Below are 22,087 nucleotides of genomic sequence, written 5' to 3'. Positions count from 1 at the left end.
AGATCAAGCAATATATGGAGACAAATGACAACGACTCAACACCACAAAATCTACAGGGCACAGTGAAGGCTATGCTAAGAGAAAAGCATATTGCAATACAGGCCTACCTCAGTAAAGAAGAACAATCCCAAATGAACAGTCTAAACTCACAATTAATGAAACTAGAAAAGGAAGAACAAATGAGGGCCAAAGTCAGTAGAAGGAGGGAAATAATAAAGATTAGAGAGCTGAGATTAAAGATGGCGGTGTGAGAGGTGAGACAGAGGCATTCTCCTAAAGCCACATATAATATGAAAATATAATTAATACAACTATTCCTGAGAGAGAAACAGTAAAGAGGACTGCACCAGACTGCATACACCTAGAGAAAAGAGTAGACTTCTTGGAACAGGGTAACATACCAAAGCTGTGGCCCCAGCAGGACCCAAGCCATTGCCCCACCCCAACTCACCAGTGGGAGGAAGAGAAATGGAGCAGGGAGGGAGTGGAGGCCTGGGACTGCTGAGTACCTAACTCCAGAGATCTGCCCTGGGAGCATAAACCTACATTTCATGGTGCTTTCATGATACTCCCATGATTACAGGGTTGGGAAGCTAAGACAGGCAAAATTCCTGGAGAGACTGAGATTCCAGCCACTTGTGGAAAGCAGGGATCCATATCCAGCTGCTCTGGGACAAAAGCTTATAACTGTGTACTCGGCTCACTGGTCCAGGCAGTGGAGACAGGCATAGCAGACGGGAAGCAGGAAACAGCTCTTTCCTCTTCACAGGCACCAATACTACTCCCCTGCAACCCCCGACATTGTTTCAGGGGCTGAGCAGCTCCAGAGAGTAGAGCTTCTGGATACTAGCGGACACCATACACAAATATGAAACACCAAAGGAACCTGGTACAGAGTAAAATTAATATAACCCCTGAGAAAGATGACATGGAGCTCATGACTCTTCCTGAAAGGGAGTTCAAAATGAAAATCATTAACATGCTAATGGAGGTACAGAAAGATATTCAAGAACTCAGGAATGAATTCTGGTCAGAGATCCAGTCACTGAAGAGCACAATGGAGGGTATTAAAAGAAGATTGGATATGGTGGAGGAGATGATAAATGAACTAGAAACTAGAGAAGAGGAATACAAAGAAGCTGAGGCACACAGAGAAAAAAGGATCTCTAAGAATGAAATAATACTGAGAGAATTGTGTGACCAATCCAAATGGAACAATATTCACATTATAGGGGTACCAGAAGAAGAGAGAGAGAAAGGGATAGAAAGTGTCTTTGAGGAGGTAATTGCTGGAAACTTCCCCAGTCTGGGGAAGGAGATAGTCTCTCAGGCCATGTAGATCCACATATCTCCCAACACAAGGGACCCAAGGAAGACAACAGCAAGACACATAGTAATTAAAATGGCAAAGATCAAGGATAAGGACAGACTGTTAAAAGCAGACAGAGAGAGAAATAAGATCACATACAAAGGAAAGCTCATCAGGTTAACATCAGACTTCTCAGCAGAAACCTTACAGGCCGAAAGGGAGTGGCATGATGTATTTAATGCAATGAAGCAGAAGGGCCTGGAACCAAGAATACTCTATTCAGCAAGGTTATCATTTAAATTTGAAGGAGGGATTAAACAGTTTTCGGATAAGCAAAAGCTGAAACGGGAAGCAGGAAACACCTCTTTCCTCTCCACAGGCACCAATACAATCCCCTGCAACCCCCAACATGTGTTTCACTATCTACAACTTAGATAGTAAAGAAGTTGTCCTTCAACCTTTGGTAAACATGAATCTAAAGTCGGTAATGTCAATAAGTACATACCTATTGATAATCATCCTAAATGTAAATGGACTGAATGCACCAATCAAAACCGGCAACTGAACAGATGGACCTAACAGACATCTACAGAACTCTACACCAAAAAGCAGCAGAATACACATTCTTCTCAAGTGCACATGGAACATTTTCAAGAATAGATCATATACTAGGCCACAAAAAGAGAGAATTTACCTCCCACAGTCCATCTCTACAGTCTGTTTTGAGGGGACCGCCATAGATTGAAGTGTTCCTAAGGTTTAATAGCTGTCACCAGAGGTAATAAAACCACAGTAAAGAAAGTAGACCAGCTAATTACTAAGCAAATGCAAAATCAAATCAACTATCCCCAAAGTCAATCAAGGGATAGACAAAGAGTACAGAATATGATACCTAATATATAAAGAATGGAGGAGGAAGAAAAAGGAGGAGAAAAAGAAAAGAACCCTTAGATTGTGTTTGTAATAGCATATTAAGTGAGTTAAGTTAGACTCTTAGATAGTAAAGAAGTTGTCCTTCAACCTTGGGTAAACACGAATCTAAAGTCTGCAAAGTACATACCTATTGATAATCATCCTAAATGTAAATGGACTGAATGCACCAATCAAAAGACATAGAGTCACTAAATGGATAAAAATATGAGACCCATCTATATGCTGCCTACAAGAGACTCACTTTAAACCCAAAGACGTACACAGACTAAAAGTCAAGGGATGGGAAAAGATATTTCATGCAACTAATAGAAAAAAGCAGGAGTTGCAGTACTTGTATCAGACAAAATAGACTTCAAAACAAAGAAAGTCACAAGAGACAAAGAAGGACATTAAATAATGATAAAGGGGTCAATCCAACAAGAAGATATAATCATTATAACTATCTATGAACCCAACACAGGAGCATCTACATATGTGAAACAAAAACTAACTGAATTAAATGGGGAAAAGGAATGCAATGCATTCATTCTAGGAGACTTCAAGACTCCTCTCACTGCAAAGAGCAGATCAACCATACAGTAAATAAGTAAGGACACAGAGGCACTGAACAACATGGCAACTGGCAACTGAACAGATGGACCTAACAGACATCTACGGAACTCTACACCGAAAAGCAGCAGAATACACATTCTTCTCAAGTGCACATAGAACATTTTCAAGAATAGATCATATACTAGGCCACAAAAAGAGCCTCAGTAAATTAAAAAAGATTGAAATTGTACCAACCAGTTTCTCAGACCACAATGGTATGAAACTAGAAATAAATTACACAAAGAAAATGAAAAATCCCAAAAACACATGGCAGCTTCACAACATGCTCCTAAATAACCAATGGATCAATGACCAATTAAAAACAGAGATCAAGCAATATATGGAGACAAATGACAATAATAATTCAACACCTCAAAATCTGTGGGACGCAGCCAAGACCATGTGAAGAGAAAGTATATTCCAATACAGGCCTACCTCAGGAAAGAAGAACAATCCTATATAAGCAGTCTAAACTCACAATTAATGAAACTGGAAAAAGAAGAACAAATGAGGCCCAATGTCAGTAGAAGGAGAGACATAATAAAGATTAGAGTAGGAATAAATAAAATCGAGAAGAATAAAACAATAGAAAGAATCAATGAAAGCAAAAGCTGGTTCTTTGAGAAAATAAACAAAATAGATAAACCCCTAGCCAGACTTATCAAGAAAAAAAGAGAGTGTACACACATAAAATCAGAAACAAATGAAAAATCACTACAGACAGACACCACAGAAATACAAAGAATTATTAGAGAATACTAGGAAAATTATATGCTAACAAACTGGATAAGCTAGAAGAAATGGACAACTTTCTAGAAAAATGAAACCTTCCAAGGCTGACCAAGGAAGAAACAGAAAATCCCAACAGACCAATTACCAGCAGTGAAATTGAATTGGTAATCAAAAACCTACCTAAGAACAAAATCCTTGGACCAGATGTCATCACGGCTGAAATTTATCAAACATTTAGTGAAGACCTAATACCCATCCTTCTTAAAGTTTTCCAAAGAGTAGAAGAAGAGGGAATACTTCCAAACTCATTCAATGAGGCCAGCATCACTCTAATACCATAACCAGGCAAAGACACCACAAAAAAAGAAAATTACAGAGCAATATCCCTGATGAATGTAGATGCAAAAATACTCAACAAAATATTAGCAAACCGAATTCAAAAATGCATCAAAAATTTCATCCATTATGATCAAGTAGGATTTATTCCAGGGATGCAAGGATGGTACAACATTCAGAAATCCATCAACATCATCCATCCCATCAACAAAAAGAAGGACAAAAACCACTTGATCATCTCCATAGATGCTGAAAAAGCATTTGACAAAATTCAACATCCATTCATTATAAAAACTCTCAACAAAATGGGTATAGAGGGCAAGTACCTCAACATAATAAAGGCCATATATGACAAACCCACAGACAACATCATACTGAACAGCGAGAAGCTGAAAGCTTTTCCTTTAAGATCGGGAACAAGACAAGAATGCCCACTCTCTCCACTTTTATTCAACATAATTCTGGAGGTCCTAGCCACGGCAATCAGACAGCACAAAGAAATCAGAGGCATCCAGATTGGTAAAGAAGTCAAACTGTCCCTGTTTGCAGATGACATGATATTGTACATAAAAAACCCTAAAAAATCCACTCCAAAACTACTAAATCTAATATCTGAATTCAGCAAAGTTGCCAGATACAAAATTAATACACAGAAATCTGTTGCATTCCTATATGCTAACAGTGAACTAGCAGAAAGAGAAATCAGGAAAACAATTCCACTCACAATTGCATCAAAAATAATAAAACACCTAGGAATAAACCTAACCAAGGAAGTGAAAGACCTATACTCTGAAAACTACAAGACACTCATGAGAGAAATTAAAGAAGACCAATAAATGGAAATATATCCCATGCTCATGGATAGGAAGAATTAATATTGTCAAAATGGCCATCCTGCCTAAAGCAATCTACAGATTCAATGCAATCCCTATCACAATACCAACAGCATTCTTCAACAAAGTAGAGCAAATAGTTCTAAAACTCATATGGAACCATTGAAGACCCCAAATAGCGAAAGCAATCCTGGAAGGAAGAATAAAGAAGGGGGGATCATGTTCCCTGACTTCAAGCTTTACTACAAAGCCACAGTAATCAAGACAATTTGGTACTGGCACAAGAACAGACCCATAGACCAATGGAACAGACTAGAGAGCCCAGATATAAACTCAATCATATATGGTCAATTAATATATGATAAAGGAGCCATGCATATACAATGGGGAAATGACAGCTTCTTCAACAGTTGGTGTTGGCAAAACCAGACAGCTACATGCAAGAGAATGAAACTGGATTATTGTCTAATCTTATACACAAAAGTAAACTTGAAATGAATCAAAGACCTGAATGTAAGTCATGAAACCATAAAACTCTTAGAAGAAAACATAGACAAAAAATATCTTGAATATAAACATGAGCAACTTTTTCCTGAACGTATCTCCTTAGGCAAGGGCAACAAAATAAAAAATGAGTAAATGAGACTATGTCATGCTAAAAAGCTTCTGTACAGCAATGGAGACCATCAGTAGAACCAAAAGGCATCCTACAGTATGGGGGAATATATTTTTAAATGACTTATCCGACAAGGAGTTAACATCTAAAATATATAAAGAACTCAAACACCTCAACACCCAAAAAGCAAAGAACCCTATTAAGAAATGGGTGGAGAATATAAACACTTCTCCAGAGAAGAAATTTGGTTGGCCAATAGGCACATGAAAAGATGCTCTACATTGCTAATTATCAGGGAAATGCAAATTAAAACCACAATGAGATATCACCTCACACCAGTTAGGATGGCCAACATAGAAAAGACTAGGAACAACAAATGCTGGTGAGGATGTGGAGAAAGGGGAACCCTCCTACATTGCTGGTGGGAATGTAAACTATTTCAACTATTGTGGAAAGCAGTATGCTGCTTCCTCATAAAGTAAAAATAGAAATACCATTTGACCCAGGAATTCCACTCCTAGGAATTTACCCTAGCAATGTAGGATCCAGTTTCAAAAAGACATATGCACCCCTATGTTTATCACAGTTTTACTTACAATAGCCAAGATATGGAAGCAACCTAAGTGTACATCAGTAGATGAGTGGATAAAGAAGAAGTGGTACATATATGCAGTGGAATTTATTCAGCCATAAGAAAACAAATTCTACCATTTAACAACATGGATGGAGCTTAGAGGGTATTATGTTCAGTGAAATAAGCCAGGTGGAGAAAGACAAGTATCAAATGATTTCACTCATCTGTGGAACATAAGAACAAAGCAAAAACTGAAGGAACAAAACAGCAGCAGACTCACAGAACCCAAGAATGGACTCACAGTTGCCAAAGCTAAAGGGACTGGGGAGGGTGGGTGGAAGGGAGGGAGAAGTGAATAAGGGGAATTATAATTAGCACACATAATGTAGGGGTGGGACACAGGGAAGGCAGTATAACACAGAGAAGACAAGTAGTGACTCTATAGCATCTTGCTGCACTGAAGGACAGTGACTGTCATGGGGTATGTTTATGTGCTGGGGACTTGATAGTAGGGGGAGTCTAGTAACCATAATGTTGCTCATGTAATTGTACATTAATGATACCAAAAAAAAAAAAATGTCTGCTACTAGTAGACCCTCACTGAAGGAAGTTCTAAAGAATACATTTTAGGAAGATGGGTGTATTCTTAAGGGAATAGTTAAGATATATGAAAGAATGAAAATTTTAAAAAGTTGTGTCTGATTCATATAAGGAACATTGACTTATAAAATAATTTTTAAAATGCCAATTTTCTACATGTAAATATTCAAGATTGCCCCAAATTTTGGAAATTATAGATGAATTATAATGAAAGCATATGAAAACTTGTCTTATAACTAAAGCAATATTTAGATGAAAATTTACTGTTTTAATGCTCATATAAACAAAGGAAAATACCCAAAATTACTGAACTAGACATCCTTCTTTATAGAAATAGAATAAGACAATTCTAGCATAATCTTAGAGAATAAATTAATGAAAAATGGAATGTAATATAGAGGAGAAATGAAAAGCTAAGAGTTCTTTGAAATGTCTAATATAGTTAACAAACTTATGAGAGTAATTAAGAGCCAGAAATAAACAATACCAGGATTAAATAGAAAGTCATATCTGTACAAAGTATCAAAATTGGAATGCTAAAAGTAAGTTACTTTGAAATCTTTATGTTGGAAGACTGTTGTTCATTGACCTCTCATACATCTTCATGTCTTACTAGCTGAGTAATGCTTTTTGTTTCAGACCAACTTTACTTTTTAGAAAAGTTTTAGCTTTCCAGAAAAGCTAAGCAGATAACACAGAGACTCCTTCAATATTCCCCCTCTTCACACAGTATTCCCTTTATTTCTAACATCTTGATTAGAGTGGTGCATTTTTTACAATTAATGAGCCAATATTAATACTTTATTACTAACTGAAGTACAGAGTTTACATTAAGGCTCACTATTTGTGTTGTACTAGTTCTGGCTTGAAATAGATCCCACAGATTCACCATTTGGTTAGTTGAAAATATTTTTTGGTGTATTTTTTTACCCAGTGTTGGGTTTTTCCAGCTACTGAATTCAAAGATCTGCTTCAAAACTTTTCATCTCTAAAAATGTGTGGACACTTTCTTACAAAAAACGCAATGTCTCTAACACACCTAACAAAATAAAAACAAAGTTTGGACATTTAAAAAAGTTACTCCAAAAACTGATTAACTGCAGTGACAGAACAGAAGAGAAAGAAATCTGCCAAGATACTGTAAATACAGCTTGCCTCACAGTTACTGCCTAATGGTACTTTCATGCTGCATAATACTTGTTACCTATTTGTCTCTGTTTTTCTGTCCGTTTCCATTTTCACAAGAAGCAAATTGTTTCTTTCCCTTTGGGAAATAAAATCAATGTGTCCCAAGTGTGTGTTACTCAGAGAAGGACGGGGGTGGGAGGAAAGAGTAAGAATGTCACTAGATGTAAGAATATGCCATTTAGGATGATGAAAGTTTTTAAAAAACAGTTTGTTGTACTATTTTCATATGGATCTTTTAACAATTGAAATTATGTCAATGAATAATAGGATACAATTTTTATCTCATATCATATTTCACATTTCATCTTTTGCCATTTATATGCTTAAAGGTCATAGACATGATAAAGAATATTAAGTGAAAATTAAAACTCTTTTTCTGCAGATCATTTAGGCTAATGAAAATGCTGCCTGGATTAGTTTTGGAAGCAGTGATCGATTGAAATTCGAAGCACTTTATTAAACTGTGATTTACAGTGTATTCTTTTCTGCAACCATTATTGCTCATAGCTATTTACTTGACTGTGATAATGTTCTTGGGTGTAAGATGTTTGATTATAGTTCAACTTCCTCTTCTTTCAAATGTATACAACAATCAGAATGCTTTATTATTAGAGTTTAGGTGAAACAGATACTTTTTTTCATTATTGTGAAACTTTCATTTAAAAGTTTTTAGGTAAATGCATTTAAATAATTTATATTCATGATGAAAATTTTATAAATATGTTGTACAATACTTTCAATTGATTTTTACACACATACAAATTATTTTCATTATATTACTCAAAAATTGGACCAGACTTTTTAAAAAGGCAATTTTTTTTCCTGAGTTACTGTTATCATTTTGGGCATCAGGCTCAAACTCTCACAACTGTCTTTGTGTGATAAATTAATTTTTATCTTCATTCATTTTCAAGGTCTAGGTGCATATTTTACACTACTTTTTAAAGTAACCTAAATAATTTCTGATATGCCCTGGACTTTTTAAAGATTGTCCTATGATTTTGTAAACCAGTGTCTTTCAGTAAGGTCTCTTCCTAATTTGAACACCAGTGATCATGTAAAATATTACCTTCCCTCTTGTCAGGAGATCTTGAATGACAGTGGTGCTTTGTGGCTGCTACAGGTCACTCACTGGTTCTGCCAGCCTTCCCATGACCCTTGAGGAGAGAACTCACTGTGCCACTGAGTCTCCAACATGTTCTCAGTCCCAAAGGATTATTCCTTCCATAGAAGTCATTTAATTTTATGATTCTATTATTGCATTACTAATCCATTGCTAACTGATGCTTCTACCTCCTTTTGCCAGCCAGGTCATTCAGAATTAAGAGTCATGCTTATTACGAACTTTGGTTACATTCATTCTGAAATGTACAATATCTCATTTCTCATACTGCAAATGTTCATCCGAAGAACATTCTGAAAATAATGACACTTGAGCTAATTCCAGACCCTCAGAATATTCAATTAGTGACACCCCTTAGAAAACAGAATTTGCTGAGTGCAAGACATGTAATGATATATTTTTTATTCAGTTATATAAAGGAACTACCCTGTTCAATGGTACATGAAGAAAAAAAACAGTGAGTCCAAATTTTCTACAAAGCACACTAGTAAACCAGATATATTGCTCCTCTTAAAATAAACTGCATAGATGTTTGAGTACTTAAATGAATTCTTATTCTGGTCAACAGGGCACAAAAAATGCTGTGTTTCAGTCATGTCCTGAAGATCAAATATTAAATAAAACATATCTTGAAAAGGCAACTGGCTACAAAATATAAATAAAATGCAACAAACCTTTCACGCATGTAAAAACCAGTGCAGTTACCTCTTGAGCAAACATCTTGGCAAAAGAGAGGTTTGTTCTATCTGAGGAAATTGACTTAATGCTGGAGCTAGCAGAGCAGGTCCCCAAGGAACTGAACATTGCCTTTGGCTGACACATCAAGCATTAAATAAAACAAGAAACAGCTTAATCAACTTAGCTGAACCCTACTCTAGACTCTAAAAAATTTCATCTGTTAAGTCTGCCCTCTTTGAACACTTTAAGAGTATTTCCTCTGAGAAAACTGCATCCATGGCAGAGTCTACATGCTGAACTATGGGCACTGAAAAATTTGGCATGTACACCAAGAACTCAGTTGTATCCTTATCTTCATGGCCTTCCACCATCATGTTCTGTTGCTTCTCCTTATATCCTTTCAATTTACATATTACTGGGATCTTATGCATCTTATGTATGTCATCTTTGGTTTCCCCTTAGCGTAGTCACTGAGCTTCTAGCATTGATTCAAATATCTTTGAACCTCTCTGCATCTTATCTATAAGTAGAAAGCATGGGTATTAAAGCCATGGAAATGCTTAGCCATATAGTTTGAATCTATCACATTACCTGAATTGTGTGTGCTTAAAGTTCAAGCTTTAAAACCCAAAGTGGCAATCAAAGAAAAAATCACTTTTTGATAGGCTGATGGTTAATGTCAGTGGCAATGTCATAAAATACTGCTGTAAGTCAGTAATAATCAAAACCCAAATTCCTCATATTCTAATGTTTTGCAATTAATTTGTCCATACATTGTTTTTTTGTTTATTTCTTCAATGCTTCCTTTCCTTGTAATGTGATATCATTCATCAGAAATTTTACCACTAAGAACTTTGTGCTAATTGGAAAGTGGGGTGCAAAGTGCCAAGGAAGTCATAATCCCTCTCATTAGGGTAGGAATGTTGGAATTATTAGGGTTGAGTTTTTAGCTACATACAGGGTAGATGAACATCCTCAGGCAACAGTTTATATTTCTATTTTAACCACTCAGTATCTTCATGAGGATCCTCCATCTTGTTTCTCTCTGATACTATTTCTTGATTTTATGTTCTGTGTATTAGTTTCCTACAGCTGCTATAACAAATCACCTTTATCTTTGTGACTTAAAACAAGACACACTTATTCTCTGCCAGTAGTGGAGATAACAAGTCCAAAATTATTTCATTGGGTGTGATGATTACATGTGTCAACTTGAGTGGGCCATGGGGTGCCCAGATATTTGGTCAAATATTATTCTAGATGCTTCTGTGAGCATGTTTTTAAATGAGATTCACATTTAAATCAGGGGGTTAAGTAAGGCAAATTACTCTCCATAATATGGGTAGGATTCATCCAAACAGACAAAGACCTAAACACAACAAAAAGACTGACCCTTTCCTGAGCAAAAGAGACCTCTTCCTGCCTGATGGACTTTGGATGAGGACATCCATTTCCTTCTGCCTTTGGACTTGAACTGAAACATCATCTCTTCCTAAATCTTGAGCCTGCTGGCCTTCAGACTGAAACAGCAACATTGTCTCTCCTGGTTCTCAGGCCTTTGGACTGAGATTGGAAGGAAACCATCAGTTCTCCTGGGTCCTCAGCTGGTCACTTCACCTGCCATTCTTGGGATGTGTCAGCCTCCCTAACTGCATGAGTCAGTTCCCTTGAATAAATTCCCTCCATATTGTACATCCATACCCATAGGTATATATCTATCTATGTCTTTATCTCTATACCTGTATCTCTGTCACTGTTTGTATGTATACACCCTCTGGAGAGCACTGACCAAAACCCTGAGTTCAGGGAAAAAATCTGTTTCCTTGCCTATTCCAGTTTCTGAAGCTTCATCATCTGCATTCTTTCACTCATGCCCCTTCCTCCTATCTTCCGTTTCTAATCAAAAAAGGGAAGTTGATTATAAGGAGAGAATAAACCTCAAGCAGCTAACACCCTGAGAGAGAGTGGGAATAACTAAATTCAGGGAGGTGAACAATATCAGAGCCTTCATTGTTTGTCCTGTTCTTTCATACACATACACATCTCTCTCTCTTCCTTTTTTTTTTTTCACTTCTTTATTGGTATCTCTTTGTCAACTGTCTTTCTCTGTTTTTCTGCCCCACAGGGCACCAGTTTTCCTGAGGTTGGTTACATTGTGAGGGGCATAGCTGATGACAAACACATACATACCCCTGGGTCTCAAATCCAAATACCATAGGAAAGAAGCTACTGGTTATCTCAGTCCATGTGTTAAGTCTTGGATCAATGAACTCTAGCTTTAGAATAACATCCCGTTTAAAAGACTGGTTCCTCTTCAGCCATTTGAATAGGGAAGGGCAACAGAAATGGGCAGTGACTTATAAAGTGGCAAGGTTGTTCCTGGGAGGAAAATTCCATAGGTGTCCTCTGCAATTTTATTCTTGAAAAAAGAAACAGAACTTTTTGAGGGGTGGAATAGGGATAACACTTTGTAGTTGGTAATAGGATTTTATACACAAAATATTATTCCTTAACTATCTCTAAAGTAGGTAAGCATTACTATACTTTTTATATATAGATAAGGACATTGAAATTCAGAATTTGCATAAATTGTAAAAGCTGGCAACAGAGGTCTCCTAGCTTTAATATTATTTTCCTATCTCAAAATAATGGTAGTAGAGTTTAAATAATACTGGGCTAAGACCTAACAAGTCTAGATTTATATTTTTTATCTCTGCTGTTTACTAGAAGTTATCATGAAAAAGTTATTTAAGCCACTCTAGTTTCATCTCCTCTAAAATGGGGATAAGACTTGCAAATTCCTAGGGTCATGTTTTGAAATTTAAAATGATAAGATTTAAGTAACTCCCTGTACTATTGGAGCTTTGAACTGTCCTATTTTAAAAAAGAATTATAGTAGAGTTTGTTACTAGTTTAGGCTAGTATTCACTAAGAATTGAAAGCAGATTAAAAGTTTCAGTTGGAGTCTCAATGCCTGTCAGCATTTTAGTAATAATGCTACTTATTGGCAGTTGAGAGCATTTTCCAGGAAGTTTTCCTGGGTGATGAGGCAGAGAACATTCCAAAGAGTGTCAAGTTCTGGATGAAAATTCAGAACAAACTGATTAGACTGGTCAGTATCTAAACTATCTTTCTAGTGGAATTTCTTCAATGAGTATTTCTTGCCAGGAGTGAAAGGGAGTCACTTCAAGTAATAGCACCATTGGCAGCAATGATCTGAAAGCAAAATGGTATACAGGGAATAAGAAGATGAGAACCAGCAGCTTAGGCATTATTATAAGAAGATGATGTAGGTAATGTTCTGTTAACAGTACAAAAACACATGATTCTTCATTTAATGAAAATTTTAAAATGGCATGGGATTATTTCTCTACAAAATAATTCAACATAAGGCAGGTTGCTGAATGTTAATATTCCCCTCAGCTCTCTTTGTAGCATATGCTCCAAAGTTTAAGAATAACCTTGGATGTGGGACTAGTTAATATACTTTAGATTGGTTTAGCTTGTGGGAAATATTTTATAAAATGATAAAGATGAAAATTAATGGAAAGCATGGAAGTTTAAACTCTAGGGTTCATATCATAGCACAACTAGTAGCTTTTTAAAAGCTTTTTATTTTGTTAGGTGTTTTCTTAAAATTCTCCCTAATACATTTGAGTAACATATTTTTTCCTCTCAAGGGCAACTATAATCATTGCTTAATTAAACATGCCAGCTATGTTTTTTGTCTGGTGAAGTTGAGCCATTTTAAATCAGATGTATTCTTAATACAGAAGAAAAAAAGAAGAATTCTTGAAGTAGTTTTACAGATTTTCTCAAGTTCTTAGTTAAGTCATTAAGTAAAAACAAAGAGAATAATTCCAATCAAAATGATGTAAAAATGATTAGTAATAATTATATAAGGTTTTAAAAGTTGGAACTTAAAATAAGTAAAGTACTTAATGTATTCAGGAACTCACAATATTGAACAAAACTTATTTAGATTTCAAGAGCATGTGACTGAAAAAATATTAAATAAATTAACATTGAAAAATTTAAATTATCTATTATTTGACATCTTAAAGATAAATATTTAAACACTTGACTTTCCTGACTTTTCATTCTTTTTATTCATTTACAGACAATAAATCTTTGTAAAAGAGAAGTAATTTAATACGTTAATCCTCATTACTATGTAGTGACGTAGCCTACCTCATTGGAATACGTTATACTTTGACTCATCATATAAGCTTCTAAGAATTGCTTCAAGAGCTTCAAGTTTCAGACAAAATGGTGTAAATGCCATCTCACTTATTCCTCCTGCTAAATACAGCTAAAAGTCCTGAACATGTTACAAAACACAACTCTGAGGTTTGCTCATAAAGGTTCAGGAGGTGGAGAAAAGACAGGCTAGCTTTGAGACTTAAGACGTAAGTGGTAAGTTCCTGGGGTTTTTTGGTGCCTGCTGTATATCAAAGTCTGGGAATTAGCAAAGCCCTCAACCCAGAAACACCAGTGGGCACAGACAGGAAAGCAATGGATAAACCCTGTTTTCCCTTGAGAAAGGAACAGGAAAAGGGCAATCCTGAAAAGCAGATGCCTTTCAGTTAAATCCACTCCACTCCAGGCTAACACTAGAAAGAAAATGCTCCTCTCTCCACCCAGTGGGTTCTGTGGAGGTCCTGCCACTACCTTTGTGTGCTGTGTTCAGGGAAACTCGTTCACAGCATCTGTCTCATTGTCTTAACCAGACTACTATTTATGCCATCCCATGAGAATTTTATTTCAATAACTGTGTTTTCATTTCTCTAATAGTTTCTTTATTGAAAGATCTGTTCTTTGTTCATAATATCCTGCTCTCATTGTAAAACTTACATGTCTTCCTTTATGTTTTTGAAATATAAAATAAGTGAATGTAATACCCTTTGCCATCTTTGTCTGTGAACTTGTCTTTAGTAAGCATGAATTGTATGAGTTAATGTTATTGTTATCTGGGTGTGAACATACACCTATGGCTATCATCAGGGCTCTGGACAACTATTTATTTTAGTTTCTATTCCATGACAGTATAGTTCAGGCAGATCTAATCAAGCATTTAGTTGCTTCAAGATTGTTGGGTCTAAGTGGAAACCCTGAGGACCCTCTTCCTTTTCAGGCTCCGAATGTCGATATTTGTCTTCTCAGCATGGTGAGAATGCTAAAATTACACCTTTGCTTTTGAACCACTGTTCCTCTCTCTCTCTCTCTTTTTTCCTTCTTTCTTTTGAGAGAATTTGTATGGCATGTATTTCTATCTCTAAACCTTTCTCTGTACTTATATTTGAGCTGTGTCACTTGTAAAGGCATATGGTTATAATATTTTCTTCAAATCTAATGATAATCTTTATTTTTAAATTTACTACATACTACTTTATTCAAGCTCAAAATATATGTAATATAACTATATTATGAAGCAAAAAAAATTAATAGCTCTAAACCCATCACACAACAGAAGAACCAGAACATTAATGTATTTGAATCTACTTTTATGTCCTGCCTTGGTCCCTTCTCATTGCCTCCCCTCAGTCTTTCATTTCATTAATAGTGGCATGTACAGAATATTGAACTCAGCTTCTGGCACTAAGAAGCTGGGTTTTTTCCTTTGTTTTGTTTTGTCTTGTCTTTTAATTGAAGTATCATTAATATATGATCTTATATTAGTTTCAAGTATACAACAGAGTAGTTCAACAGTTACCCATGTTATTAAATCCTTACCACCACTAGTATAACTACTATCTATCAACATAGGAAGATGTTACAGAATTGTTGACTGTATTCTCCATGCTGTACTACTATCCCTGTGACCAACCTACATTATGATTGAGAATTTTTGTACCCCTTTGTCCCCTTCACCTTCCCCACCCACCCACCCTAGCCCCTCCCCCATGGTAACCACCGGTCACTTCTCAGTGTCTGTGAGTCTACAGCAGTTTTGTTCATTCTGTTTGGGTTTGTATTTATATTCTACAAATAAGTAAATCATACGGTATCTGTCTTTCCCTGACTGGCTTATTTCACTGAGCATAATCCCCTCTAGATCCATCCATATTGTTGCAAATGGCAGGATTTCATATTTTTTATGGCTGAATAATATTCCATTGTTTAGATGTAACACTTCTTCTTTATCCATTCATCTATTGGTGGAAACTTGTTGCTTCCATATCTCGGCTATTGTAAATAATGTGGTGATAAGTATAGGGGTACATATATACCTTTTCAAATCAAGGATTTAGTTTTCTTCAGGTAAATTCCTAGAAGTGGAATTACTGGGTCAAATGGTAGTTCTTTTTTTGAGGAACCTCCATACTGCTTTGCACAGTGGCAGCACAAATTCACATTCCCACCAACAGTATAGCAGGGTTCCCATTTGTCCATATCCTCACCAACACTTGTTATTTCTTGCCTTTTGGATATTGCCATTCTGACTGGCGTGAGATGATATCTCATTGTGGTTTTAATTTGCATTTCCCTAATAATTAGCAATGTGTAGGATGTTTACATGTGCCTGTTGGCCATATATACTTCTTTGGAGAAATGTCTGTTCAGGTCCTCCACCCATTTTTTAATTGAGTTATTTGTGTTTTTGGTGTTGAGGCATTTGAGCTCTTTATATATATTGGATGTTAACCCTTTATCAGGTAATTCTTTTACAAATATATTCTCCCACACTGTAGGTTACCTTTTTGTTCTGCTGATGCTGTCCTTTGCTGTACAGAGTTTTTAGTATCATGTAGTCCCACTTGTTCATTTTTTTAATTTAGTTTCCCTTTTCCAAGGAGATGTGTCCAGGAAAAATTGCTTGTACTTAGGTTTAAAGAGATTTTTGCTTATGTTTTCTTATAAGAGTTTTATGGTTTCATGTCTTACATTCAGGTCTTTAATTCATTTTGAGTTTACTTTTGTTTATTGAGTTAGACAGTAATCCAGTTTCATTATCTTGCATGTAATTGTCCAGTTTTCCCAACACCAGTTATTGAAGAGACTCTCTTTTCTCCATTGTATGTTCATGGCTCCTTTATCATATATTAATTGACCATGTATGTATGGGTTTATATCTGGGCTCTCTATTCTGTTCCATTGATCTATGGGTCTTTTCTTATTCCAATATCATATTGTTTTGGTTACTGTAGCTTTGTACTATAGCTTGAAATCAGGGAGTTGTTCTTTTTCAGGATTGCTTTGTCTATTTGGGGGTCTTCTGTGGTTCCATATGAATTTTAGAACTATTTGTTCTAGTCCACTGAAAAATGCCCTTGGTATTTTGGTAGGGATTGCATTGAATCTGTAGATTGCTTTGGACAGGATGGCCATCTTAACAATATTAATTCTTACTATCCATTAGCACAGGATAGATTTACATTTACTTGAGTCTTCTTTAATTTCTCTCATGAGTGTCTTGTAGTTTTCAGGGTATAGGTCTTTCACTTCCTTCATTAGGTATATTCCTTGGCATTTTATTCTTTTTGATGCAACTGTAAATGAAATTTTTCCTTATTTCTCTTTCTGGTAGTTCATTGTTTGTATATAGGAACACAACAGATTTCTGTGTATTAATTTAGTATCTTGCAACTTTGCTGAATTCAGTTATTAGTTCTAATAGGTTTTTGGTGGAGTTTTTAGAGTTTTCTATGCATAATATCATGTCATCTGCAAATAATGACAGTTTAATTTCTCCCTTACCAATTTGGGTGCCTTTTATCTCTTTGCGTTGTCTGGTTGCAGTGGCTAGTATTTCCAGCACTATGTTAAATTAAAGTGGTAAGAGTTGTCATCCTTGTCTTCTTACTTATCTTAGAGGGAAAGCTATCAGCTTTTCTCAATTAGTATTATGTTAGCTGCGAGTTTATCATATAGGGCCTTTATTATTTTGAGGTATGTACCCTCTATACTCATTTTGTTGAGAGTTTTCATCATGAATGGATGTTGAATTTTGTCAAATGCTTTTTCAGCATCTATTGAGATGATCGTGTGGTTTTTATTCTTCTTTTTGTTAGTGTGCTGTATGATATTGATTGATTTATGAATATTATGCCATCCTTGCATTCTGTTAGTATAAATAGAATAAAACCTACTTGGTTGTGAAGGATGATCCTTTTGATGTATTTTTAAATTCAGTTTGCTAATGGTTTGTTAAAGTTTTTTGCACCTGTGTTCATAAAGGATTTGGTCCATACTATTCTTTTTTTATGGTGTCTTTCCCTGATTCTGGTATTAGAGTGATGGTGGCCTCAAAGAATGAGTTTGGAAGTATGCTTTCCTCTTCAATTTTTTGGAATTCTTTAAAAAGGATTTATATTATCTCTTCTTTAAATGTTTGGTAGAATTCAGCTGTGAAGCCATTTGGTCCTGGACCTTTTCTGGGCGGGAGTTTTTTTGTTGTCAATTGAATTTCATTACTGGTGATTGATCTGTTCAGATTTTCTGTTTATTCCTGGGTCAGTCTTGGAAGGTCGTATTTTTCTAGAAAGTTGTCCATTTCTTCTGGGTTGTCCAATTTATTGTCATACAATTTTTCATACTGTTCTCTAATAGTCCTTTGTATTTCTGTGGTGTCTGTTGTGACTGTTCCTTCTTTGTTTCTGATTTTGTTTATTGTGTACTCTCTCTTTTTTTTCTTACAAAGTCTGGCTAGTGATTGATCTATTTTGTTTACTTACTCAGAGAACCAGATCTTGGTTTCATTGCTTTTTTTCTATTGTTTTATTTTCCTCTATGTTATTAATTTCTGCTCTAATCTTTATTATATTCTTCCTTTTACTAACTTTGGGTTCCATTTCTTCTTCTTTTTCTACTTTCTTTAATTGTGAGTTGAGACTACTTATTTCAGATTGTTTCTGCCTTTTGATGTAGACCTGTATTGCTATGTACTTTCCTCTTAGAACCACCTTTGTGGCATCCCATGAATATTGGACTGGTGTATTTTTGTTTTCATCTGTTTCCATGTATTGCTTGATTTCTATTTTAATCTGGCCATTGATCTATTGATTATTTATAAGCCTGTTGTTATCCTCCGTGTGTTTGTAGGCTTTTGTTTTCTTTGTGAATTTATTTCTAGTTTCATATCATTGTGGTCTGAGAAGTTGCTTGATATAATTTCAATCTTTTTGAATTTATTGAAGTTCTTTTTGTTGCCTAGTATGTGAGTTATTCTTTAGAACATTCCATGTGCACTTGAGAAAAATATGTATCCTGCTGCTTTTGGGTGGTGTGTTCTGTAGCTGTCTGTTAAGTCCATTTCATCTAATATGTAATTCAGTGCCTCTGTTTGCTTATTTATTTTCTGTCTGGTTTATCTGTCTATTGATATGAGTGATGTGTTGAATTCCCCATAATGAAGGTGTTGCAATTAATTTCCCCCTTGAATTCTGTTAGTATTTGTTTAATATATTTAGGTGCTTCTATTTTGGGTACATAGATATTTATAATGAATATATCCTCTTGTTGGACTAGCCCCTGTATCATTATGTAATATCCTTCTTTGTCTCTTGCTACTTTGTTTGTTCTAAAATCTATTTTGTCTGATATAAGTACTGCTACTCTGCTTTTTTCTCCTTATTTTGAATGAAATACCTTCTTTCATCCCTTCAGTTTTAGACTGTGTATGTCTTTTGGTCTGAAATGAGTTCCCATAGGCAGCATATACATGGGTCTACCTACCACTCTATGCCTTTTGACTGGTTCATTCAGTCCATTTACATTTAAGGTAATGTATGTACTTACCGCCATTTTACTAATTGTTTTCTGTTTGTTTTTATAGCTCCTCTCTGTTCCTTTCTTCCTCTCTTATACTCTTCTATTGTTATCTGATGGTTTTTCTTTACCATTGTGCTTGGATTTCTCCTTTTTAATTTTTTTGATTATCTATTACAGGTTTTATGTTTGTGATTACCAAAGGTTTAATGATAGCTTCTTGACTATATAACAGTCTATAGTAAATTGCTTATTGCTCTATTTCAAACAGAATCTTAAAGTACTTTATTTTCTTCTCCCTTCTTCCACTTTATGTATCAGATACCATAATCTTCACTTTTTGTGTGTTCTTTGATTTTATGTGTAGTTGGTTTTACTACTTTTGTTGTAATTTCATATTTGCTTGGTATTTAATTGTTCTACTACCTTTACTGTGAGTTTATTTTCACTGGTGAAAAGTATTTAGCCTAGAAAATTTTCCATCTACAGTAATCACTTTAGTTTAAAGCTTCAGCAATGCTGGTTTAGTTGTTATAATTTTTTTATTCTTTGTTTATCTGGAAATTATTTAATCTCTCTTAAAATCTGAATGATAATCTTGCTGGGTAGAGTCTTATTACTTGGAGGTTTTTCTGTTTCATTAAATTAAAGATTTCATGCCACTCCCTTCTGGCCTGTAGTTTCTGCTGAGAAATCTGCTGATAGCTTTATGTGGTTTCCTTCACAAATAATCTTTTTTTTTTCTTTCTCTTTCTGTCTGGCTGCTTTCAATACTTTATCCTTATCCTTAATCTTTGTCATTTTAACTATTATTTGTATTTGTTTTGTTTTGCTGGGGTTCCTTTTATAGGGGCTCTCGGGGCTTCCATGTCCCGAGTACCCATATCCTTCCCCAAATTGGGGAATTTTTCAATAATTATTTCCTCAGAGACTTTCTATCCCTTTGTCTCTCTCTTATTCTTCTTGTACCCCTATTATGTGAATATTGTTTTGTTTGGATTGGTCACATAGCTCTCTTATCATTCTTTCATTCTTAGAGATCCCATGGTAATGCATTGTGCAGGTGTCCCCTGACAGTGGCAAGATGTGTAGCCCTGGGCTTGCCCCTGCTCCCCTGAGGGTGGAAGGAGCTCTGGGATAAGTCTCCTTCAGGCTGAAACAGGGACAAGAAAGCTGGGAGAATCTCTCTGCCCACCAGGCAGCGAAGTGTGACACTGCTTGGCTGAGTGGGCTGGCATATTGGTAGTTCACAGAGAAGCACCTCGAGGCTGAGCTGCCAGCAGGGGAAATGGAGTGTCTGGGGCTCCCAACAGTGCCCAACCTTTGGGCTGAGGGAGAGCTGGGGAGGTATCATCTACCTGCCCTTTCTCCTGCAGAGCTAGCTCCCTCCAACGCTTGCCCCTCTGACTCCCCTCTCGCTGCTGGCAAGTCTTTCAAACTGCTGCCTCTGTGTTGGGTTCTCAATAGGACCAGCAGAGTGTGCCCATCCTCCACAGGTGCTGGTATCTCAGCCTCCCAGAGTGTTTCAACCGTCCCTAGTGTCCAGTCCTGCTAATCACCAGAACTCAGTGCAATGTGGACTTGTCTTCCCAGAGCAGATCTCCAGGGCCAGGTGTGCAGAGTTCCTGGGCACCTATCCCCTCCCCACTCTGTTTTTCTTCCTACCACCTATGGGCTAGGATGGATGAAGGTTTTGTGTTCTGTTCAATCGCGGCTCTGCCACTTTACCCTTTTCTGTGTGGTCTTCTCTTATTCCCCAGGTGTAGGTTGTCTGTCTTGCAGTCTTCAGGTCATTTTCAGGTTTACTTATATTTGCGGTAATTGCTTCCTTGGTGTGGATTTGGGAGGAGGTTTCTGCCTTGCCTTCCTAATCTGCAATCTTGAGCCTACTAGGAGTCACTTGTTTTTAAAGGAGTTTGAAATTTTTCAATTCTTACTAAACAAGAACATTAATTAAGATAATGCTTCATATCTCCACATATAGACTTTCCATTTACCAGAAACTCCTCAATATGTACTTCTTACATTGTTAAGACACCATCCAGGTAGAAATGAGAAGGTTAAATAATCAAATGTTTTCATGTTGTTATATGAAAAGTAATTATTTATAAGTTCTTTAAATGATGTATTTTAAGCAGTTCATAACATTAATGTGAATGTAGCAAATTTAAAAAGACACATATTCCTGGTTAAGACACAACTGGTATTCTCTCAGACTTTTTTTTAAACTCTAGCAGTTGCTGTGGCAACTAGCTGCATGCAGGTGTAACCTGACAGCATCACTCCTAGCTCTCCCTCATCTTTCTCTTGTTTTCTACTGTGAGAGTTTTCTGTCATTTCCTATTAGAGTGTCTGTAGAAAATCACTCAGCCATTTTGAAGTATTTAAAATGAGGCAGTGTGAGGTAGTTAGCACTCCCTGGGTCTACTTTTGACCAATGGGGGATGGGAGCCAGTGGGTAAATGCTTTCTTCTTTTGTCCTTTAGGTGGAGAACACTGAGGTGCATTTTAGAAGATTCCTCTATGTGTCCCCAGTGGGGCAAGACCCTCACTGGGCACACAAAAGCTCAAGTTTGCCATTGTATATTGGCTTTTACATTCTCCCAGTTTCCCAGTTTAACATTTTCCTTATCCCCATTCCTGTTCCCTGGTCACTTACCCAAACAAGCCTTTTTTTTACAAGTCCCTGTCTCTGCTTCTTCACTGAGGGAGGTGGTGGTAAAACTCAGGCTAACACATAGCTCATACAAATAATTTTCACCTTCTCCTAAATATTTTAAATATGAGGACTTTGCTTTAACAAATTTAGCAGATAATTTATGGTTAGTAACTTTAGGGGATGGTTTGAATCTTTGTGGTGAAGTAA

Source organism: Manis pentadactyla, chromosome 1 (genome assembly GCF_030020395.1).
Source record: "Manis pentadactyla isolate mManPen7 chromosome 1, mManPen7.hap1, whole genome shotgun sequence".
NCBI classification, from domain to species: domain Eukaryota; kingdom Metazoa; phylum Chordata; class Mammalia; order Pholidota; family Manidae; genus Manis; species Manis pentadactyla.
This window is presented reverse-complemented; position numbering follows the sequence as displayed.